This window comes from Prionailurus viverrinus, chromosome B1 (assembly GCF_022837055.1).
Source record: "Prionailurus viverrinus isolate Anna chromosome B1, UM_Priviv_1.0, whole genome shotgun sequence".
Taxonomy (NCBI): domain Eukaryota; kingdom Metazoa; phylum Chordata; class Mammalia; order Carnivora; family Felidae; genus Prionailurus; species Prionailurus viverrinus.
Window position 1 is genome coordinate 84,311,611 of NC_062564.1, and position 25,622 is coordinate 84,337,232.

At 36.2% G+C, this 25,622-nt stretch overlaps 1 protein-coding gene across 2 annotated transcripts in view; it reads left to right on the plus strand.

The window, feature by feature from the left end:
* The first annotated feature begins 1,004 nt into the window (after positions 1-1,004).
* Positions 1,005-25,622, plus strand: part of INPP4B (inositol polyphosphate-4-phosphatase type II B) — a 403,509-nt gene continuing 378,891 nt past the window's right edge. For both annotated transcript variants that reach the window (XM_047855552.1, XM_047855554.1), the window contains exons 1-2: positions 1,005-1,122; positions 9,935-10,001. The gene's annotated coding sequence lies outside the window, so the exon portion shown is untranslated. The remainder of the gene's footprint in view (positions 1,123-9,934; positions 10,002-25,622) is intronic.

Genomic DNA, 25,622 nt, shown 5'->3' on the forward strand with positions numbered 1-25,622 from the left:
TCCATCAGAGATCCTGGTTCTGTCCCAAGGTACAGAGTTATGACTGCCCAACCCACTTTCACCCAGGGGAATCATGTGACAATTCCAGGCCTGGCCCATAAAAGGCTCTCATGTGATCATCATTCTCTCTCCTCATTTCCCTGTTGGATTTCCATATTCAGGGTGACTAAGCCACTTGCCTGCAAGATGATGGAGTCTCTCTCAGCATGAGTGCGTGAAGGACTTCATAAAACAGGCCTCCTCCCATGCCCTCCTCAGGCCTCCTTCCATGCCCTCTCAGATCAATGAGATAATACAAACCAGACTGAGATTTCATGGACAGCTCTTACAAAAGCAAACATTACCATAACTTATACAGGAACCCAGTATCTTTCAAATGAGTGAATTAAGGGAAAGGATTTTCAGTTAATATAGGCATAGGTTTTATCTTCACTTATGTCTACATGGTATTTCTGTGTTTTTTCAGGTGATGGCAACTCTTCTCTGTGAGATGGGGCATATGAATCTGTAAGGTTCCGAGAGCAGAAAAAAATAACTGATGACAATCGGGATGCTAGCTAACAATGGTATATTTTTTATTTCAATACCACTGAATACTTCTGTTCACTGGTTACTGGAAATCTTAAATACAAATGAGGCTACATTGCTCAACAGTTTTATTTTAATTTTACTTCTTTGTTTAGCTAATGACGTAGGGATCATTATTAGAAGTCAAGTAATTAATCTTAGGAGTCTAAAACATCCCTAAAGGGACAGAGAGATTTGGATTTTATGGATTACAGAGGAATAAGTAGCAGAACCAGGACTTAGAATCTGTATTTCTAGACTCCCAGGTTTATACAGTTTTCACTATTCTGTTTTAGTTATCTGCTTCAAGAAAAACAAATCACAAGAGAAGTTTTCCTTTCCAAACACTAATGTCTGCATTTTGTATTAGGTTCCAAATTTCTTTCCAAACTATGGCCCAGTGTAACTTTGTTTTCCTCTGATGGGAGTCAAGGAAATGATGAGTTTGTGATCTCAAGAGAAAGAAGAGACAGTGCCTCTGATTTAGCAATTCCTATCTCTGCTCTGGTGCAAAGGCTACCCAGAAGAATGGTAGACTGATACAGAATCAAATTAGTAAGTATGCAGTAGATATAAGGGTCTTTTGAGCAGGGTTACTATGCAATGATTCCAAAGCACTGATATTGGGTGTTTAAAATGGGAGCATAAAGAATACTAAGGTGTTGGAGATGCATTCAGGGGGGAAAAGGAAGCTTCAGAAATATATATTTTGACTCAGGATTAAAGAAGAACTTTCTAGCTGTCAAAGCTATGAAGAAATAGAATATCTTATTTTCTTCCTGAGATAGTGAACTACTGAGCCCAGCATCATTGGCCATGACATCTTGGTCAGAGGTGATTTAAATGGCACATGAGGGATTGGACTCAGTGACATTTTTTCCACAATAATATTTACAGTCCCTTTCTAGCTTGAGATTCTGAGCTATGTATATAAAGTTTGCATTTAATGCTATGACCTACTGATGATACATTATTGGCCAGATTTTCTTCTTCTCCTTCTTCTTCTTCTTCTTCTTCTTCTTCTTCTTCTTCATGTATCATTTTCAATACATGCTTTTTTTAAAGAAGTTGAAAATTCCTCAAAAAAGTTGAAAAAAGTAAAAATTGCACTGCAGTTTCACCATCTGTATAATCAGGTTTCATACTGCCAATCAGCTAGTTTATAAGAATTCATCTGATAGCAATAGGGTAGGCTGGCTTTTCTATCAGGTATAGTGGGCACAGTGTCAATGACCTTCAATGCTTCTGGAGGCCCATTAAAATGTTTTAATTTCTTTTAAGAACTAAAGAAAAAAAGAATTTTTACTTCGAAAAAATTGTGCTACATAATATTATTATGTTTATCTTTATACCAGTGTAGTCATAAGCTGTAATTACATATGCACATCTACCTATCTATCATCTATCTCTCTCTCTATCTACCTATCTATCATCTATTTGCAGACAGAGAGAAAGAGACAGGTTGTGTATGTGTGTGTGCACATGCACATGCACCCACCCACGCATGATGGAAGAAGGGCTCATGAAGACAGAATTGTATAGGACCCATTAAAGTCTTAATGAACAGAGGCTCAGGCGTGGGGGCTTCCTGCTCAGAGTTTTTAGCCTACCCAAATCCAAAGGAGTACCACTCCACAACAAACCTCCAGTTTCTGCTTTTGGCACAGGCTCTACCACTCACATCACTGATGTGGGCCAGATGGTAGATCCTCTGCCCCCAGTGTCTTGAGATCAGAAATGTCAACTCTTAGAATGGGTCTCCAAGTTCTGTGGATCACATGCTTCAGAACTGAAGCCTTGAATAACAGTATCTTATCAGAAAAGCCTCGGACACATGCTTCCACCCTAACTTATACCACATTAGGGATAATTTAGACTCTTAACACGTAAGGAAAAGCTGGAAGTGGATTTCTGGCCATCCATCCTGGTGATGTATGAACTTGTAAGGTGGGGCATTTCCCAAACATAGAAGATGTGTACCTAAGGTTCTGAACAGCCAAATCCACCATACAAAAAATATTGCCAACACGTTGCACATAGCTGCCAACTATTGCAGCTACCCTTTCTGGTTTGCATTGGTTTGGTTTTATTTAACAGTTAAAACGAAAGCTATAGCTTCAATTACTGAATGCTTATTGTATGATTGATACTATTAACATTATTTGAATTTTCTAATTTGATTTTTTTCTAATTTGATTTTTAATTACAAATAACAGCACTTCGAGATAGGCAATATTATTCATACATTTCCATTTTATAAATGAGGAACTGAAGCTTAAATAGGTGAAATAACTTGCTCATAGAGATAGTTAAGGATTAGAGAAGATGGGGTTTTACCTGCTACACTATACCTGCTGTCTTACCTGCTACACTATACTTGTTATGTACAAAATATACAATTTGATTTTTTATTTATTTATTTTGAGAGAGGGAGGGAGGGAGAGAGAGAGAGAGAGAGAGAGAGAGAGAGAATGAACATGAGTACCGTAGGGGCAGAGAGAGAGGGAGGGAAAGAGAGAGAATCCCAAGGGGGCTCTGCACTGTCAGCACAGAGCCCGACGTGGGGCTTGAACTCACAAACTGCATGATCATGACATGAGCCTAAGCCAAGAGTCTGATGCCTGACTGACTGAGCCACCCAGGTACCCCCGAAATATACAACTTCAAAATGTTTTTAACGTTTGTTTATTTTTGAGCGACGGAGAGAGACAGAGCACGAGTGAGGGAGGAGCAGAGAGGGACGGAGACACAGAATCTGAAGCAGGTTCCAGGCTCTGAGGTGTCAGCACAGGGCTCGAACTCACAAATTGTAAGATCATGACCTGAGCTGAAGTCAGATACTTAGCCACCCAGGCAGCCCCTTTAAAAAAAAAAAAATTTAACATTTGTTTGTTTGTTTATTTATTTATTTGAGGGACAGAGACAGAGCATGAGTGGGGGAGGAACAGAGAGAGAGAGAGAGAGAGACAGAGTCTGAAGCACAAAATATACAACTTTAAAACATGCTTTTTACATTTAACATTTTTGCATAAGCCTTTTTAAACCTGAATTTTAAATTTCTTTTTAAAGATTATGTAATATTTCACCAAATTAATATTACATAACATTTTTTAGATTTCTCTTGCTTAATCTTTAGGCTATACATTTTTCTTTTTAAGTCATATTGTAGTAAGTCTTTGTGTATATAATTGTTTTCATATTTAGGATTATTTTCTAAAAATAAATTATTGTAATTAAAAAGTAAATAAAATAAATTATTTCCATTCTATAGAAACACAGATTTAGAACTACTCGATCAGTCTAAGAACATTTTTTTTGAGAAGCCAGCACCACACTTTTATTTACTTTATTGATGAAGAAAAAAGCTCATTAATTCTTCTATTCAACATTCATTACATTTATTGCATGCCTTCTATGTACTTGGTATGGTACCTGTAATATCATGATGATGTGATAGTCACTTATCAAAAGGTTATTATGACTTAATGGTGTTAAAATCGGTGTAGCGCAAATAAGCATTTTGTATTAATTATATATGGTAAGAATGTTTCCTAGATTTTCTGGAACAGGGTGGGAATACCTTTAGAGCTCTTAAGAGTTGTAGGAAAGTGGCATTCAAGGCAATTCCAACATGGCATTAAGCATGAAATTTTTTTCTTTGCCAATTTTTTAGATGAAATATTGTCAACCATTGTCTTAATGGTTATTTCCTTGAGTCCTAATGTAAGGTTGAACGTTTTTCCATATGCTTGTTAATGAGTTGTTTCTTCATTGTGAAGTATCCTTTGATGTTTTGGTATTCAGTATATATATATAGACAGAGATAGATTTTGGTGCATTGTATTTGTTGCAAAATAATTTCAGATCTGCTTTGCTTTAATTTTTTTCTTTTAGCACTTACAAGCTTCGTAAGTACAGTTGACCTCTTCAAAAACGCATGTAATTCATTCCATTTTTATTTTTTTATGTTTCATTTTATTTGTATTTAATTCCATGATACATCTGGAATTTATATCTATGTCTAGTGGGACATATTTGATTTTATTCCAAAAAGTTAGGCAATTATCTCAACATTATTAAACAAATCCTTTCCTTCTCATTAATTTGTGGTGCTCATTTTATCATATACCGAATTTAGGTTTCCTTCATATATTATGCATCCATAGAATCCTATGCCCATTTGTCTCAATTTCTACCATAATGAAAATTGTTATTAATTTTTTTCCATCAAACTTTCTGATAGCAGGAATTATGTTGTCCCTTTAAGGGACATAATGCTTGGTATATGACAGGCATTAAATATTTGTTGAATGAATGCAGTAAGTAGGGTGTTTCTAGAACTGCTTATATTTTCCTAATTATAATTGCTCATTATTTCCTTATATTTTACTAACTTGTACATAATTTCTAACCAATTCTGCCCGTGTTATATGTGTCACAACAATATATTGTATTATTAGAGCAAAACCTCCCTTTAATATTCATATTCAGAATTTTTGTTGGGTGCCTGGGTGACTCAGTCAGTTAAGTATAGGACTTTTGATTTCTGCTCAGGTCATGATCTCAGGGGTTTGTGAGTTTGAGCCCCGCATGAGGCTCTGTGCTATCAGGACAGAGCTTGCTTGGGATTCTCTCTTTCCCATTCTCTCTACCCCTCTCCCCACTCTTTATTTCTCAAAATACATAAATAAACTTAAAAAAATACTTTTTGTTATGATTTATGACTGTTTCTTCAAATGAAATATAGAAAGTGTTCACAGGTTCCAAAATTATGTCCATTAGAATTTTGATTGGATTTATGCTAAAAATATAAATTAATTTGGGAAGGAGTGATATTAATCTTGTAAATACTTTCCTACTCATGCATTTGTTATAGTTCCTTATTTCTCTTTATAGCTTTTTATAATTTTCTTTACCTAATTATTCATAAGTAGGTTATTGATTTTGTTGTTACTGCTGTAGTGATTCAAGATTATTGATGCTATTGGGAATTGCATTCATTTATTTTGAAAATTTTACTTTGTTTATTGCTATTATGTGGAAAGTTATTGTTACAAATTCACCTTGCATCCTGAGACTTTTCTTGAATCATTTTATTAATTTTAACGGATTTTTTTGTAGTTTTTTAGTTAATGTGAAGATCATATTGACAATAATTTCATTGCTTGCTAAATTCTACTTTGCCTTTAGAATAAGGGATGAGAATTAGGGGACAAAAGTAAGATTTTGAAAACTTGCTTTTGGAGGTAGAATTAAATTTCACATCTATCCTAAGGACAGTTAATTATAAATTTTAAAAACTGTATGTATATCAACTATATGTAGATCATACATATATATGTATATGAAGCTTTTTTTTTTAGATTTAATATTAGAGCATAGTTACATTGTATCTGGAAGACTCACTTTTGGACAGAACAGTGGAGTGAAAAATTTCTCAAATATTTGATTCTCTCCATTGGTACTAATTAGTGGTTATTTTCTGTGTATTTTTACATATTTGGACTATTAGTTTATATTGATACCACAAGCCAAGACACAGAAAACTAGAAAAGCAAAAGCAGACCCCAAAAGCAAAATTGACCCTTAAAAGTCAATTTAAAGGGTTGAATTTCTAAACTAACAAAATCAGTAAGTTGCATAGTGTACATGTCTATATTGATTTTAGAGAAACCAAGTACTCTTTTTGCTGCCCACAAAAATAAATCACCAGGTCCACTTTACCTCTTAAATATCTCCGAGGTCCATCCTTTCCTATTCTTATCACCACTGCTTTAAATCAGGTCTTGGTCATCTGTTACTAAAGCTTTGGAAAAGCCCCCGAATTAATCCCTCTAATCTCCTCTAGGCTATATTTCTCACAGCTTCTCAATAGTCTGTCTGAAACACAAACTGGATCATCTTATTTCCTTGCATAAAATCTACATAGTTTCAACATCTCCTGGAAAGCAAGGTCTAACCTTAGCATAGCACACAAGGCCTTCCTGGAAAGGCAACCTGGTCTAGTGGTTCTGAGAATGAGTCCAAGAAGCAGACTGTTTGGGTTTGAATACAGGTTTTGCTCCTCGTAGCTGTGTGGCCTTAACTAAATATTTACAACAGCCTATAAAACAGGTAGCTTTTATTAACATTGTGTGGTTTCCTCTTCACTTCCTGTATTTACTTTCTGACTGTTTTGCAATTACCCGAGGGCACTTTGCAGTTTTGTTTCTCTGTTTGTTTTTTAACTGCTGGATCTTTTAGGGGACGGATGTGTAACATTTTCAGAACCGATGAGGACCTTCATATCATACAATTTCCTGACAGACACAGCATGCTCTCTCCCTGATCTTTTCTAAACTCCATTCCACTCAGCTTTTGCCTTTGGCACAAAATCCCCAATCCTCTCACTGATGGGGGCTCTTGACCTGGACTCACCCAGGCTGTCTGGGAACAACAGCAAGCCACCTGAAGCCCAGCTTTCTTTCATGGGGCAACATGGAAATAGCTAGCTTTGAATTTAGCTATGTGACCATCACACCAGATCACTAGGGTAGAAGGAGACAGAATATGAGTGATGGAATTATCATTTGGGGCCACAAAGGGAATGCAGATAGGAACCAAAGAAAGGACCAAACTCTATAGCGTAAAGTGGAACCTAATAAAGTTTATCCTGATTTTTTATGTTACCATATATTAATTCTAATCAGTAACATTCAATTCCCTTTAACATCCAGAAGTTGTTCAAAATAGAATTTTGCATTTTCAACTTAAAAACAAATTTTTATGTCCTAATTAAAGCATAATGACATACTTTATCATGTATTGTCAAGGTGATGATCTGTGTTAAGGCTTTTGGTCTGTATTAACTCTGTAGGATCTTTATTTAAGGTGACTATACACTTTGATGGGTTTGGGTAAATATTGGTTCTTGCTACATGATGAGAGTTGATGAGTGATAACACCATAAATGGAGATAAAATGAATCTGAAAGACTCGGACTCAAATAACACAGTTGGTCCTTCTGCATCATAAACTTTTATTCCTTGGACTTGCACAATTATCCAGTTTACGTTTGATGTATTTCATCATCACTGTGTGCAGTGTTGCCCTTGCTATGTATGCTCTTTGTATTTTTGAAAATTGTTTCAAAATAACCTTTTTGGACACTACGGGTCATCTGAGACTACACTGACCTCTGCACGTACACATTGCAAGGTAGACTCATTACCTTTGCAGATATAATGACCCCTCAAAATATCAAGAGATGTGCAGTATCAGTGATAAAAGCAAGACACTGGCATCCACTGTATGTACAACAGAATACAATGTTGAGCCTTGGGCGAGTTAAAAAAAAAAAGATAAGAGAATGCATTACAGTTTTGTTCAAGTGTTAGAATAAAGCTACTACCTCATCCACCTAATGGCAATGACAAATTAGAGAAAAGCATTTTTTTTTTTGCAAAGTCTTCCTGAATGAAAACTTACAACTTTTCTACACAATTGGTAAATTATTTTTCTCTTTTGTGTTTAGAAATCAGTAGATGGTTTGCATTTCTTTAATATCAACAGAAGCCTCATGCTTTCTCCTATTCTGAAACTATTTTTATCTAGCACTTACCTTAAAAGCAACTCCAGATCTATTAGACTCAAATAATTACATATCTCAGGGGCACCTGGGTAGCTTGGTTGGTTAAGCGTCTGACTCTTGGTTTTGGCTCGGGTCATGATAGCACGGTCATAGGATTGAGCCCCACGTGGAGCCTGCTTGGGATCTTTTCTCTCCCTCTCTCTCTGCCCTCCTCCCCTCTCTCAAAATAAATAAATAAACATTTTTAAGAAATCAAAAATCTTGGAGCGCCTGAGTGGCTCAGTCGGTTAAGCGTCCGATTTTGGCTCGGGTCATGATCTCACAGTTGGTGGGTTCAAGCCCCGCATCAGACTCTGTGCTGACAGCTCAGAGCCTGGACCCTGCTTCAGATTCTGCGTCTCCCTCTCTCTCTCTGCCCTTCCCCCACTTGTGCTCTCTCTCTGTCTCAAGAATAAATAAATATTAAACAAAAATCATAAATCTTAAAAATTACAATAAGGTGTTTTGTTTTTCCTAAATTAAGTAATACCTGGTATGATATAAAGTTGACTCTGTATTTTTCAGGCCTCATATTAAAAAAAAAACATTTAGAATGGGGAGAGATAGATGAGAATGTAAATGAGAAAATCTTGTCACATCTGCATTATTGATAAGGACTGGAGGAAAGTTTGCTTTGATTAAAGTAGAATGGTTAAAGAACAACTTTAACAATACAAGTTATTGTTCTCTTCTTGGAAGATAAAATGAAATCTCGATAATTAATAAATTTTCAATGTGAAAATTATTCCTGATAAAAAGAAAAAGAACCAGGTGGCATTTTTTGATACACATATTGAATGACAGATAATAACAAATATTTTGGCAAACAACATGACATAATTGATAAAATATGTAAAATGCTCCGTCTCTGGAACCAGATCATCGGGTTCACATTTAAATACTGACACTTAAATTAGCCATGGGACTTTGAGTTACCTCACCCTTCTTTGCCAATTTCTCTGCCCATGAAAGGTGGGTAATAATAGTATCTACCTCATAGGGTGGTTATGTATGGGGGAAGTCCCCAAGACCACTCTCAGGCTTGATGATTTGCTAGAAGAACTCCCAAGATTCAGAAAAGCTGTTACACTGATAGTCGTGATTTATTACAGTGAAAAGAAACAGATTACAATCAGCAAAGGGGAAAGGCACATGAGGCAAAGTCCCTCTGCCAACCTCCAGGTGTTCCCTCTCAGTGGAGTCACACGTGGATGTGCTTAGTTCTCCCAAGAACAATGTGTGACAACTCATGTGAAGTGTGGTCAGCCAGGGAAGGAGCTCAACTAAGCTTTGGTCTCTAGAGTTTTAATGGAGGTCAGTCCTGTAGTTTCATTAGGGGTCAATCACATAAGCACGCAGCACCAGCTGACTAACCTCAGCTACTCAGGCTTTAGCCTCCCCTTCCCCCCAAGCAAAAAACAGGTGTTCACCATCAATGTACCTGGTCAGACTCCGCCAAGGCACAGGCATACAAAAACTCTTTTATCAGGCAGACTATTGCAAGAGCTCAGAGGTTATCTTCCAGGAACTAGCCAAAGGCCAATCCTGAAGACGGACCTTTCATTGGAATGTGCAGGGTGTGAGTAACTCAGGCAACCAAGTAACTCAGGCTATGTCCCATGACGTTGTGATGGTAAGTCCTCAAGTTTGGAATGATGGGCATTATGAACATATTAAAATTTTAGCCAGGTATGCTTTAGCAAGGGAGGTTCCCAGTGAAACACTACATTCTAACATTTTGTCCTTTGTCCTTTACAGAGCTCTGAAGTCAGCAAAGCGATTATAGAAGAGCCAGAGCAATTTGTGGAATACAACAGCAAAGCAGGTATAATTGTGGGTCTCAGTAATTAACACATAATGTTTATTTAGATTGATAATGAACTCAAAATTATTGCCCCTATCATTAAAAAAATATTTTTACAAAAGTGCCAGCTTGGTGTCTTAGATTTTGTGTAACTGCATGTTATAGTTGGCTGACCATATCCTAAAGAGGAATTGATATCTATGCATATATTAAATTAATTTTGAGGGTTTCAATTAGGCAAGGCCTAGATATAAATATGAAGGAATTTAATAATAATAATAATAAAATCAACACATATTCATTAAAGGCCTGTTACATGGCAAACACTCATTGTGGGGTAATTGGTGATTTTACAGAACAAAACAGGCATGGTCCATTGCTGCCCTCAAGGAGCTTGTGGAGGTGACATGTAACAAATAAGGAAATATCAATATATGAATGAAAACTGTGGTAAGTGCAATGAAGAGAAATAGCAGAGTTTGTGGGAGAAAGTATTGGGAGACAGGGAGGAATCTATTGTGGACTTGCTAAACAGAGGGTATTTCTCTGGAAAATGACACTTAAACTAAGAGCTGAAGTGTAGGGAAGAGTCCCAGGAAGATGGAATAGCAGTGAATAAACATAATAATTGGTAAGAGGATAAAGTAGCTATACCAAAGTCACAAAGCTAGAGAGAGGAGTAAGAGGAAGCCGGATTGATAATTGGATGAAAATGAGTATGGGAAGTGGCCTAGTCCCACAGGGCCTCAATGGCCTTGGTAAGGGGACTTTGTCCCAGGTCAGCTTGGCTACTTTCTGCCCTTGGCATTTCTGTGCAATGCCATTTAGCCTTCTCTCCTGGTTCTCTGGATATAGATGCTTTTTAAATCTGCCATCTAACCCTACCTTCCTGCATCTGCCAAAGTACTACGTAAATGTCTTAGGATTGTGGAAAGAGGTCCTCAATATGTTCACTTCTTTGAACACTAGTTCTGTGACAAGTTCTGCATAAAATGGTTTGGAGTCAAGAAATTCTGAAATTGCCTGAGTACTATAACACTCTCAGGAGCTGTAACACAGTAGAGGTTTTGAGAAGCTATAATAAATAGTAAATAACCAAACAAACATATATGTCTATGTCTATATGTATGTGTGTGTATACCTTTATTTAATCTGGCATTTCCCAAAGCTATTTTCAGGTTTACACTAGAAAATGTTTTAGAAGTTTCTTTCTTGGAAATACGCATTTTAAGAGGTTCCCTATACTTCTGAGGCTGGCCTGCTTTTAGGTAATTTGACCTATTTAATGGCTATGCACATTAAATGATATTAGAAATTTTATTATAATCTAGATGATTCAAGCTAGAAAAAAAATCTGTCTGCTTCAGTGGTTTAGCTTTTTCAGGCAGAAGATTTTTCTCGACCTGAATTATATGGTTAATTGCTTCAAATCTTGATCATACTTTTCATGTGAAAATATTATGGAGTAAAGTCTTACTAAATAATTTTCAGTATCAGTATTAATAATATTTGTTCTCTCAAATCAGGCAAAAGAAAACCATAAGAGAAATTTTGCATCTCAGCTGCTCTGAATCTTATTCCTTTCCATTGAAAATGCTTATTCTTGTTGGTTTATAAAATTGTCATAATTTTAAAAAGTCTTCAAGTTAGGAAAATGACTTGGGGTAGTGCCTACTGTAGCACCTAAAGAATTATTTGATTTTGTATAAAATGTGGAGATTTTGTATTTATAACAATGAAAATTTCAGTAAGCCAGAATATTGGAGTTAACCTAAACTTATTCCAGAAGAGAGGTTCTCAGCATCTGTCTTGGAAAGCGTATTGACTTTTTTAGATCAATTCAGCATCTTTCAATTCAGTTAACTATTATTAAAACAGTAAGATAAAAACATGAAGAATTCCCTAGGATTTCGTAACTTAGAAACAAAAAGCCTTGTTTCATCCCCAGAAAGACAACAAACAGCTGTCCTTTAATTACTACTTTTGCCATTTGGTTTCAACTAGAGATGTCTCAAATTTAGAATCTAATTAGAAATCTTAATTGAAAATGGCTAAAAAAAAAAAAAAAGAAAAAGAAAAAGAAAGAAAAGAAAGAAAAAGACCAACATGGAAACATAAAAGTAGAGATAAAAATAGAAATGGTAATATTTCAGCCAGATTGAATAATCGCCTGTCATTAAATGAGTTGGCCTCTGGGGAACATATTATCTGGCATGAAATTGAACTTTACTCTTCCCTCTCTCAGGAGGGATTTCTCAACCAAATGACTAGTCTTTTAATCTTTAGAAATTGTAATTTTTAGGGACTATATTTTGCTCAGTATAGGAACAATGGTTTTATTTATTAAAAAAAATTTTTTTAGGGTTTCTTTATTTTTGAGAGAGAGAAACAGAGCATGAGCTGGGGAGGGGCAGAGAGAGAGGAAGACACAGAATCCAAAGCAGGCTCCAGGCCCTTAGATGTCAGCACAGCACCTGATGCAGGACTTGAACTCACGGACCACGAGATCATGACCTGAGCTGAAAATGGACACTTAGCCGGCTGAGCCACCCAGGCACCCCCAAACAATGGTTTTAAAGTGTTGAGGCCACTGTTAAATCCCTGTTCCCTAACTCGTTTCCTGTCTGAACTTGGACATATTTTCTAAACATTTTCAATCTCAGTTTACCCATCTTTAAAATGGGATTTTAAATCTCATGCAACATGGTTTCTGTTTTATTTCTCTTTTAACTTCCACACTGACTAGTATATAGTAGCAGCTTTAGATACATTAAGTTCTAAAAAGGAAGGAAAGAAAAGAAAGGAGTAATCAGAAACAAAATTAAATTTGAGGATACATAAAAATAATATCTAGCACAGAATATTGCAAATATTAAACATTCAGAAAGTGCTTATTGATTCTGCACCCTGGAGGCGAAGACTCAAAGCAGATTAACCCTTTTCCTCAAACTTTTTTTTTCCTTATAGATATTTTGGATTCTGCTCTTCAGATTATAAACCCCACTTAAAGGCATAGTGACATTATTTCTGAAATACAGCACTTTTCATGCTCTTAGGCATGATAGTTGCTCAATTAATATTTGTTTAATTGAGTGAAACCATGAATTAACAGTGCTAGAAAGTAGATAACCCAGATTGTCCTATTCCCTTGTTGACAAACACTGTATCTAACATCCTATGCAAAAGTGGTTGTCCCAATGAATGATTTCTTTCAGTGATAATATACCCACTTCCTGCTGCTTCTCCATGCAGTCTGCTCCCTTCAGATTAACCAATTTCCTGTTGCTTATGTATATTCTACATTTGTAGCTTTTTGTCTTTGCTTGCATTCTTTCTTTTCAATATTTTCTTTTTTTTTGTCTTTCATTCTTGCTTTCCTCTTCAACCCCTCTTCTCTTCTCCCTCCCTTTTATCTATCCCCACATTTTTTATATACAAATCTCTCAATGTCCAATTAAATATCATCTCTTGAAGCAGTTCCAGGTATCTCCTGAGATAATTATTTTAATCCCCCTTTTGTTTGTTTGTTTGCTTGTTGTCAGGCACTGTTCCTTGCTCCCCATCTGTGGAAGGTGACCCTGACTTAGAGCCAGTGAAAACTCAGCTGGATATGTTAATGGCTCTTTCCTCCCATCCTCTACTCCATCCTGTTTTCTTTTACCAAAAACAAACAGAAAAACCAAAAAACAAAACAAAACAAAACAAAAAAAACACCTCACCAAAGGAGTGAACCTCTGGCAGAGTTTACTACATGCTTCCACAGTGGTGTCTGGGTTACTGGTGAGATAAATTTAGGCCATGAGCACCAGGCAACAGTCACATCAGTTGTCTGAGTCTGATTGGGTTTCTGAATGTGTCCTTAGTTTTGGCTGCCATGTCCTCGAGGTCTGAAGCCTGGCTCTGCACCCAGTGGTTCGAGTACCCTAATTCCCAGGACACCTGCCTGCGACTCATACCCTGTGGCCTTACTTTACTTTGGGTCTCCCTCCCTGATTTATGATTTGGACACACACATGATGCTGAAAATTGCCCCTGCACAGAAGCTACTACTGCTTCTCCATCCCTCATCCCAAACTTAAAGGAGCCCCTATTTATTGATGCCTATTTAGATCAAACTTGAGTTTATCAATTAAGTCTTGGTAATTGGACACTTGGTCTATATAATTTTTTTAAAAAATATTTATTTATTTAAATGTTTATTTTTGAAGAAGAGAGAGAGAGAGAGAGTGTGTGTGTGTGAGGGAGGGCTAGAAAGAGAGGGAGACACAGAATCTGAAACAGGCTCCAGGCTCTGAGCTGTCAGCACAGAGCCCAACGTGGGGCTTGAACTCACAAACCATGAGATCGTGACCTGAGCTGAAGTCAGACACTTAACCAACTGAGCCACCCAGGCACCCCAAATTTTTATCTGTTTTTGAGAGAGAGAGAGACAGAGACAGAGAGAGAGAGACTGAGCCAGGGAGGAACAGACAAAGGGAAACACAGATTCAGAAGCAGTCTCCAGGCTCCGATCCCAAAGCAGAGCACAGATCCCAAAGCAGAGCTCAAACTTACAAACCGTGAGATCATGACCTGAGCTGAAGTCGGACACTTTAACCAACTGAGCCACACAGACGCTCCACTCTTGGTCCATATAAATCAATATTTTGTTCCCAGTTTCTCTTCTTACTCCTTTACAGAATATGTTCTTTTTCCTTCCTTTCATGATTCTGCATTCCTTTTAATTGAGTTCACATTAATTATTACTAGAGCATTCCACTTGTACCTCTCTTAGTTCATCTTCCATTTTTCTAGCCGTTAGTAATTGTAAATATTAATAAAATTAATAATTCTGGTAATATTGATTGACCGCTTGCTATATCTTCTAATTTCTTTTTATTTGTTTTATTTATGTTCAGTATTTTAAAAATCTACACACAGGAAAATTCATGCTTTTTGGTGTATAGTTCTAGACTTTTTGACATTTTGACAAATGTAAACAGTCATATACACACCACTACAATTAAGATACAGAACACTTACATCACCCCAAAATCTTTTGGCTTCTATCCCTTTATGGTCAACCTCTCCTGCTTACCTCCAACCATTAGAAATCACTGATCTATATTTTATTTCCATAATTTACATTTTCCAGAGTTATATAGTATGAAGCCCTTTGAATCTGGCTGTAATGTGCTGAAGATTCATCTAAGTTTTGTGGGTATCAATGATGTATTGCTTTTTATTGCTGAGTAATATCCCATTTTGTGGATATACTTTAAGGTGATTATCAATTCATCATTTGAAGAGATTTGGGGTGATTTTGAATATTTAGTTTAAAAAAAAACATTAAAAACAGGTTTTTATGTGACCATAAATTCCATTTCTCTTGGGGAAAATAAATAGGAGGAAGACTTCTGGGTCATATGGAAGGTCAGTGTTTATAAGAAACTGACAGACCTTTTTTTCCTAAGAAGAGATACTATTTTGCATTCCTATGAGCAATGTACTCATGTTGTCTGCAAATAAAGACAACATTAGTTATTTGTTTTCAATCTGTATGTCTTTTATATCATTTTTAAAGTTTATTTATTTATTTTGAGACAGAGAAAGAAAGAGACAGCATGAGAAGGGGAGAGGCAGAGAGAGGGAGAGAGAGAATCCCTCCACAGAGAATCCCTCTGTGCTAATAGCACAGAGCCTGACATGGCTCGAACACATGAACCATGAGATCATGACCTGAGCTGAAACCAAGAGTCAGACACTTAACCGACGAGCCAACCAGACTTGCCTCAATCTGTATGTCTTTTAATTCTTTTCCTTGACTTACTGCATTGGTTAAGATCACCAGTGTGAAAATGAAGAGGAAAGCTAAGAGTGGAAGCCTTACCTTATTCCTGATCCTAGCAGCAAAGTATTGAGTCTGTTATAATCCAGCTGTAATCATAGCTGTAGGATTTTTCTAGATGCCCATTATTGAGCATCTCTTCCTTTCTCTTCCTAAATTGCTGACAGTTTTGTTTTTTTTTTTAATGGATGGGAGTTTTATTGTATGCATGTTGAATTTCCTCAACTGTTTTTTGGTGGTTTTTTTCTTTTTTTGCATCTTTTGGATTATCAAATGTTTTTTTCTTAATTTCTTAGTCTTTTGATATAATGAGTTGTATTAATAGATTTTTTAGTGTTAAATAGTTTTTCCTTCCTAGAAAAAACCCCTCTGTATGCTGTATGCTTGAGTGAAACTTGGTAGTTTTTATTCAAAGATTGTTCAATTTTATTTGTTACCTTTTTTATCTTCATATTGTTCAGAATAGTTCTTTATTATTATGCTAAGGTTAGTGGTCTATAATGAGCTCTACTCTTCCTTTCCCAATATTGTAATTTATAGCTTCTTTTTATCTTGGTCTATCTAACTGGAGTTTGTCAATTTTATTTATCTTTTCAAATATACAGCTTTTGGTTTCATTGATTTTTCTCGATTGTTTTAATTTTCAATCACATTGATTTTTGCTTTTGTTTTTATTATTCTCTTCCTTCTGCTTGCTTTGAGTTTAATGTACCCTTTCTAGTTTCCTAAAATGGTAGTTTAGATCTTAGATGTAAGACTTTTCTAGTATTAGTGTTCTAAATTTCTGTCAGTACCACTTTAGTTGCATCCCACAAATTTTGATATTATTTTTATTTTCATAATTCAAATGATTTCCTAATTACCTTAGTAACTTTCTCTTTGGCACAGTGGTTGTATAGAAGTGTGTTGCCTAATTCTCAAACATTTGAATTTCCCAGATATTTTTGTGTTATTGGATTTTGGCCTAACACCATTATGTTCTAAATATATATTATTTCAATTAAAAAAGAAGAGTCCCAGTTTTATGGCCCATGTCAAAAAATGGGGACTACCTTCAGGTCAAAAGCACAAGGAAAATAGGGAAAGAAAAATTCACCCTTATGTGTATGTTTCTCCATGTTTAGCTCCTTGTCAAAATTTTCCTGCTGTTGTTTATTTTTTTAAATCATCAGGTAGCTCACTTTTTGTGTTTACTTCCAATCAGTGGAGATACAGTGTTCTGTTACATTGGTCCATCTTTGCTAAAAATGAAATACCTAAAAACTTTGCATATATTTGCTTAATTCTCTCTACAATTAATCAGGCAGGCATTGCCATTTTACCAATTTATGTTGAGGAAACTAGGATAGTACAGTTAAGTAAACTGCCCAGGGTCCCAGAGTAATTGGCAGAGCCTTGGCAGTCTGGATCCATCATAGGTTTCTTAACCACATTCCTATATAACTTCTCTCATGACAAATTACTGTAATAAGAAGTGCCATGTGAGAGAATTGCAATGTGTTTACCAGACTAACATAGAGTTAAATTATAGAAAAAGACTCCAGAAACACAACAAGAAATAGCCAAACAAAGACACATTTATTAACTTTTCTGACAAAGGATTAGGGAGTGAAGAAATTCTCAGAATATTTTGCTAAGAGGAAAAGCGTCAGGGAATGTTAAGTGCTAAAATATGTTTTCACGGGAGGCAGGGAGGTGTGGAAATGGGGCAAGGGGATAGAAGCAGGAATGAGAGAAAGGTGTGGAGGTGGGTATTATGTTGGTTGTTCTGTTTAAGGACTGAAACTAGTACTTTCTCAAGGATGGGATATAAAAGGGAACATTTCTATTTACACACTGCATCCCATATAGTAGATGCTCAAGAAATACATGTCATATGGATTTATGACTATGGTATTTCCTTTCCTTACTTCTCCTTACCTATGGGATAAGAGCAATCTTAAAAGTTGGAGGACTTCAGCCAAGATTGAGAAGATGGGAAAGGAAGAAGGAAAGTCTACGGATGTTGTTTTATTCAGTGTTCTGGCATAAATTAATGACATACATTTCACATAAAGTTTGAACTGGAATATCATATTGTCTCAGTGGAAATCCTTAATATATTCTAGCTGATCACAGAAGATTAACCCATACTACTAAGGGGACTTATCAAATCACTCCATGATTTTCTTCATTTCCAGAAGATGCACTAGAGAAATGCTAGATGAGTTTGCAGAACAATGGCTTGAACCTCACTGCTCAGCCTCATTCTTTTTATAGGTCTTCTGTCCGATTCAAGTTTAGCAGTTGAATTCTTTCTTCTTTTTTTTTTTTATCACCTATTACTTGCTCTTTTATTGTAGTGCAATTTTATTGAGTAAACATTTTAAGGTGGAATGTGTGATTTTGTACATATTGGAGAGTAAAGGACCTGCTTGTAGTAAAAGAATTAAGACTCATTATCTGTATGCAGTAGGCAGTATGGATAAGAAAACTTAGTTATGCCGTATTATATTCTTTGTAGATAACCTCAGGCACTCTATGAACTTCTCTGGAGAGCTAAAGTGAAATTATAATAATCACATCTATACATTTATTCTTGCCTGTTATAATAAAAAGCAGAAGATAAAATTTTAATTAAATTCATTATCTGTCTTTCTTTGAAATTTCAAATTTCAAAAGAAAATAAGCAATTAATCATCAGAAACTATAGGTAATTTAGTCAATACTAATTGGAACTTGAAATGTATCATCATGAGGAATTCAGTCAGTTCTGTGAATTAATAACTTCTGATGTCTACATTAGAAATGTCCTACGGTTATAATCAAAGTTTCAGTTTTAGTTTTGCTTGAGCACTTGGTATTTAACTGGCCTTGGGTGTTTGTGTGTGACAGTGTTCATAAGGATTTGAGACATTTGATGTTGCTGAGACAGCACTTCCTCAAGTCTTCTTTAGTACATGTGGAAAAAAAAAAAGAAAAGAATCAACCTCCAGCCAAATTAAAATTCTTTCTGAACATCTCTGCTTCTTAAGATAGGCTTGAGATGGGCTGCTAGGAGTCATTATATTTGAAATATGAAGTTTGCAGAATAAAAGTATCAGGGGAAAAAACCTGTCATCTTAAGTGCAGACAATAAACTCCTATCCTTTCTTTGGTCTTCCAGATGACAGAGAAGGACATTAAAAAATACCCAAGCATCTAGTGAACTTTACATAACTCTGTTGTGTTATTTCTTTAAATCTTTGCTGGGTGCTAGCAATTTTTTTTAAGTGCCTTTGGGGCTTGAGACCAGGTTTTACAAGTTTTTGTCAAGTAGGCAGAATCAAGGTGTCACATGATGTGTTTATAGAAGAAAAAATTTTCATGACATTTCTGTCTTTTTGGGAATATCCAATGAAAATTTCTGTTCTTTGTGTAATAGGTGGGAAGCAACCACGAGTGTCACACCCTGAAGAGAAGGGTAAAAAGCTTACCTCAGAACAAAAGACCTTCTCTCTAGTTCAGCATGGCTACTAGCCAGCTGGGCACATGGAGCTCTCCCACCTCATTTCTAGGCTTCAGTGTTCCCATCACTTAAATGAGACAACTGCTGGTTTCTTTAGGTCTTTTCAAGTCTATATTCTGTTAGAACATTTTATTATAGCATTTTTTAAATTATTATTTTGTTTTAGAGAGAGAGTGTGTGTGGGTAGGGGAGAGGGGCAGAGGAAAGAGAGAGAAAGAGAGACTACTTTAAGCATGTTCCATACTCAGTATGGAGCCCAACTTGGGACTTGATCCCATGATCCTGGGATCCTGACCTGAGCTGAAATCAAGAGTCAGGCACTCAACTGACTGAGCCACCCAGGTACCCTTTATTATATTATTTTAATGAGGGATTATGGGTAGACATCTGTAACCAACCTGTCACAAAGAGATGATTCAGATTAAATCGAGCATTTTCTCATATCTTCACTTTGTAGTTCTTCAGGATGCTTTCATTTTTATGACAGACACAGAGCAAAAACTAGCAAATCAGATGGCCTACTGACCATATTCCTAAAGTTGGTCCAAGTGCTCCCTCTCAGGATGTCAGGTCACTTAAAACTATGTAAATTATGGTTCAGATCTGGCCTAGTGCTGGCACAAAGACTACAGAGTTCTCAGGATTAAAGGGCCTTGTCACAGGGATTGACAGAGCCTCTTTTACTTTATACACAGTAGAGATCAACATTGTTCTTATCCTAATTTGAGACTAACGAGCAGTAGACTGACCTTTGATTTACAATGAACCAAAGATACAATCTCTCTGCTTGCTGAACTGAGTTCTTTGCTCTGAGTTGTTGCTCTGTGCTCTTTGTGAACATCAAGATTTTGCTAGTTTCAATGAATATTCAGTTAATACTCATTGTGACTTGGGACTATTTCTTGACTGAGATTGCAATCTCCAGAAGGCAATCCTATGATTCAAAGAAGCAAAAGGAGGAAATTTTACCCCTTTGTTAAGTATCCAGAATGGTGGGTCTGTAGAATTGGATATGTTCAATCATCAGCTTCTATTTTTAAACTTCAATTATTTAGAAGTTTTGCTATTGATTCTTTTTCATGGTTGTTTGTCCACTGAAAGTATATTCTCATCAGGACCCAGTAGAAGTGATAGGGATGAGTATGTCTCAAGAAGACGGAATGTTATAAATAGAAGTATAAAAATATCTACCATGATGGGTTTTTTTTGTTTGGTTGGTTTTTTCTCTTTCCTGGGGGTTCTGGTGCTTAGGCTTTAAATGCTATGTTGATATGTTATAGGTTTCCCAGAGATTTCTATTTTTAGGAAGGAAAATAATATAAATAAAAAGATAAATAAAATAAATGTTTCCTAGCCCTTCTTCCTTTCTCCCTACCTATCTGCCCTAGTATATTTTTTAAGAGATGGTAAACATTTGAAGATTTTTGTATGTTAAAGTTGAAAAGCGATAGCAGGTAGAATGCAGAGAAGAATTAGAAACTCACATTAACTTCCTTGTTTCTCCAGTTACTAAGTGGAACAAATTACTTTTTAACCTTCAGTTTTTCACCTGTAAAGCTGGAGTTACATCTTAAATTTGTTATAAAGATTAATGTTATGCATATGATGTGATAATACAGAACATGGCACATGGCACATAATATTCAGAAAAGTCACATAAGTACTCAGAAAATTGTGGTTGCTTTTGGATAAAATGAATTTCAAAAGCAGTAGTGGAGAGACTCCATGAAGTGGATATTAGTAGAACCTCCTTTGGTTTGGTATTTACAAGGAGGAAAAGGAAGAGTACCATGCCGGCCACTTATATTTTATTACACCCTTTCCCCTCCTTCCTGTTTCCATGTGTCAGTATAGTTTGAACCACTGTGTATTCTAAAACCCCAGTCCAGATGTGTTCAGTAAGTTGCTGGACTCTAGATGATCCTGATTTTGATGACATCAAGATACAAGTTCTTATTATGAGCTGCCATATACATGTCCTGGCCAACCTCCAACATTCTCCAAAGTGTGGCATACAGTGACCTGGGTCTATTTAGCCAAGTATTCAATAGAGGTGTGTTGGGCCTGACCCTGCCAAGAGTCAGGCAGCACAGCTAAGTCTGGAGAATGCAAAAGTAAAAGGAGGAAAGAATGAGGAAAGAATCACATCTGGGTTAGGGTTAGTCATTGGAAAAAGTTCAATACAAAGAGGCCAACAAATAGATGAGTAAAAAGGAGGTGGGTGTCAAGGGCCTCAGACAGACAACCCAGATTATAAAATTCTGGGTAGAAATGAGAGTACTATATGTAGGTCATAAGTCAGTGGCTAGAGAGACTGAAGCCCAGGCCAGGATCCATAACAGCTCTTGGCATCTGTCTAGAAAGTCTGATTAAGTGACATGGGCCTTTAGCCCATATTGGCTTTTTATTTGGCAGAATTCCGTATTTACTTCTCCCAGTTTATGGGAATGGAATCTGGGCTTCTATTCTTAAAATGGTGCTTCTCATGCTTGAATGTAGGTAGAAATGCTCTATGCCATAATGCAGTTTATAATTTAGAAGATCTGGGGTCTGGCTCAAGGTTTTGCATTTCTAAAAGGCTTCCAGGCGACTCATACTGCTGGTCTAGGGATCGTGTTTTGAGTGGCAAAGCCTTAATAGACTGTTGCTGTTTGGTCTTGCTAAATCCATGGGTCTTCTGTCTGTCTCATGTCAGTGCTGCTTCCTTGTGGTAAAGCCTGGAAGCTGGGCTTTTGATCAGTCTGGAGCCTTGACAACTCTCATCCTTATTTTTCTTGTGACAAAGGGGCTCACATTGAATTCAATATTGGTAGCAAAACCATACTGACAATTTAAAGAATTCAATTGTCTCCTGACACAGTTGGTTTCTTGGGCAGAAATTTTGCCCTAGAATCTTAATTCATTGCTCTGTCAGGACTTATGCTCTGCCTAGTCAGGGGCCTCATGACTAGGGCAAGGAAGGTCTTGACCTTAAATACATGCCTGATTTTTTTTTTCAGGTAAAATATCAAATTTGCCAATTTGTGCCATTTTCCTCAAAAAGAATCTTTTTCCTGAAACTTTTTTTTAATTCTTCTATTACTTTCCAATGATATAAATAAGAATAAATCCCTGTTACTGAGAATAGGGGCCTAGTTGCAGAACTTTGAATATAATTATCCTATGAAGATGGTAGCTTTCAAAGTACCCTGACACTTGCCATGAGGAAAAAGAAACAGAGAAGGCAGAGGTAAATAATATTCCTGGTTTTATGTCTTCTTGACATTATATAGCATTTGGCTGATCCTTACAAGCCCTGTCCATCCATATTCCCTCTTGTAAATTGCAGGGTTTTAGACGGTTTTCAAGTGATTTGGCATTGTGAATTATATCTGGTTTATCAGAATGTCCTGGTGTTAGAAGTTTCAGGATACTGACATGAAGTGAACAAGTTTAGTGGGTTGGCTACTGAAGGGCTATACAATCACCATAATAGAGACATGCTATTCTGTTTATTTTTGAAATGGATAGGAATTAATCATTTATTCAACATCTTATATCAAAGCACTGTTTGGAAAGCTGAACAAAAGCCGCAGGTACATAGTGTCAGTGAGCCTCCAACACTCCCTGCCCAGACCTCAGCCTGAACAGGCTAGGGAATTTCTTTAACCAGAGGTATGCCCTTCTGGTTAGAACCCAGGTACAGCCCATCATATGATGCCTTATATTCCTGTCATCCTGGGATAGCACGTAAACCACAAGCACCCCCTGTCCTGTATCCTTGCCCCTTGTGTCATCCTCATTTTGCTATGGGCAAATGACTCAATCTTCCCCTGATCTTCTCACTTTTAAAAATGTTATATAATGTCCTTAGGGTCTTCTGTTCCTATAGAAAACAGTTTCTTTAGCCTTCTACCTCTTCAGAAAATGTTTTCTTTGTCTTTTTGTCTTAATGGAAACTTGGTTTCTGGGGTTTTCTGCTTCCTAGTTGCCTACTCTAATACAGACAGGCCACAAACCACAGGGACTGAAGGCTGGGCTACTATTTTCCTAGTAGTTGCAAGAGTCCCCTTAAGCTGTTAGGACCTCACGTAAGATTGCTGATGTCTGGCTATACCACTCCTCCACCCCTATTTGTCATGTTCATTGGTGAAACTTCTGCTTTCTTCAGACTTTTCTATGAGAACACGTCCTGCCTGTTATCTTCCTGGGAGATTTCAGTTTCCATGGGAATAACCCATTGAACATCTGTGATGCACAGTGTCTTTTTCCTACTAGCCCTGGTGACCAATAATACCATGCCATTTCAGCCATCTACTTATACCCATGGCAATACCTTGGACTTCTCATTACTCAGAACTGAATTATTCTCTCATCTGCCAATATGTTACATCTTTCCCCTTTAATGAGTTCCCAATACAACCTAAAAAAGATGTTTGGTCATATTTGTATTATTACAGTCTTAGCTTCACTATTCTCTCACTTCATCAGGAGGCAAAACCCCTATACTGTCAATGAAACTATCCTTCTCCACAAGACTGCTGAGCACTGTTGGAGAAAGCCACACACATATATCTATAAATCTGTGGTCTCCAGGCCCAGCTGGCCCCATAAAACTGCCTCCACTTGTTCCCTCATCTGGTACTCTTAAAGGCTAGCTCAGAACTCCACTTTTCTTCTCCAGCCTCCTACCCAACTTCTTGCCCATTTTCTCTCAACACATGACTTTGCCTTTTTAGTTAATTAAATGTATAATGAGTGTTTAGGATGTACCAAAGGTATAATGAAAAATATAGAGACATTTTGTACTTACTCAGTGTAATAAACAAAACTTTCCCTGTGCATTTGAAGTTTTTTGTGTTCCCCTTCCTGATCACATCCCTCACACTTGTTCCCCAAATATCATAATTATTCTGATTTAAGTGTTTATCATGCATTTCTCTGTGGTTGGACTTCATATGTATGTACACCTACGCAATATAGAACTAGAGTACTATTTTACATGTTGTTAAATTTTCTATAAGTGCCATCATATCCCTCCCTCTGTCTTCCTGTCCCTCCTCACTCTTTCTCCTCTGTACTTTATGAAGTTAATTAATGTTGATATATGAAGATTCATTTTATATAGAATGAATAGGCTACAATATATTTGTCTACTTTCTTAGTGGCAGGCCTTTAGCCTGTTTCAATATTTTTTTATTGAAGCTGATTTATTATGAACATTCCTTCCATTATCTTCTGGTATGCATTTTCAATAATTTTTCTAAAATAGAAGCTTATAAGTAGAATTGCTTTTCAGTTTAAATCATGGATTTGAGAACTTGTATTCTAAATATAAGCATTTAATAATATAACTTTCCCTTTAAGCACATTTTTATATGTAGCATAGTGATTTTATTCTGATTTAAATGTAAAAACACACACATTTTTATTTTAGTTTATTAAGGTTTGTTTTACAACCAAGAATATAATCTTAGTAAGCATTCCATGTGTACTTTGAAACAAAATATGTATTCTGTTGTTGGATGAAGTCTAATAAATACCAATGAGGTCAAGTTGTTAGTAGTGTTATTTAAGTATTCTGTATCCTCTCTGATGTTTTATCTACTTGTTTGATCTGTTGTAGAGAGAGGAATGTTGAGGTCTCTAAGTATATCACTGTGGATTTGTCTGTTTCTTTTTCAGTTCTTTAAGTTTTTGCTTCATGTATTATAAAGCTCTATTGCTAGGCCCATTTACCTTCAGGATAGTTACATTTTCTTGGTGAATTACAATTTATCCTTGTATAATACTAATGTGTGTTATATGAAATCTATTTTATCTGATATTAATAATCACTGCAATTTTCCTTTGATTAGTGTTTCCATGATATAATTGTTTCAGTCTTTTCAATCTTTTTACTTTTAACTTAACTATGTCATTATATTTCATTATAACTATGAAGCATATAGTCAGGTCTTTCAAGCTGATAATCTCTGTCTTTTAATTGGTGTGTGTGTGTGTGTGTGTGTGTGTAGCTTGCATTTAATGTGATTATTGACATGGTTGGATTAAAAACATTTTGCTACTTGTCTTCTATATATTCCATCTGTCTTGTTCTTTTCCTCTGCTTTAAAATTTATTTTGTATGTTTTGTTATTCCATTTTACCTTCACTATTGGGTTATTATTTATACTTATTTTTAAAAGTTATTAGTAATTACTCCCCAAATTGTCATAAACATTTTAATTACAATCTACCTTCAAGTATTTTAGTGATATAATTGTATACTATACTTTTAGTGTAAGAACTAGACAACAATAACTCCCCATTCGTCCCTGTCACCCTTCTTGCTATTGATGTTATATGT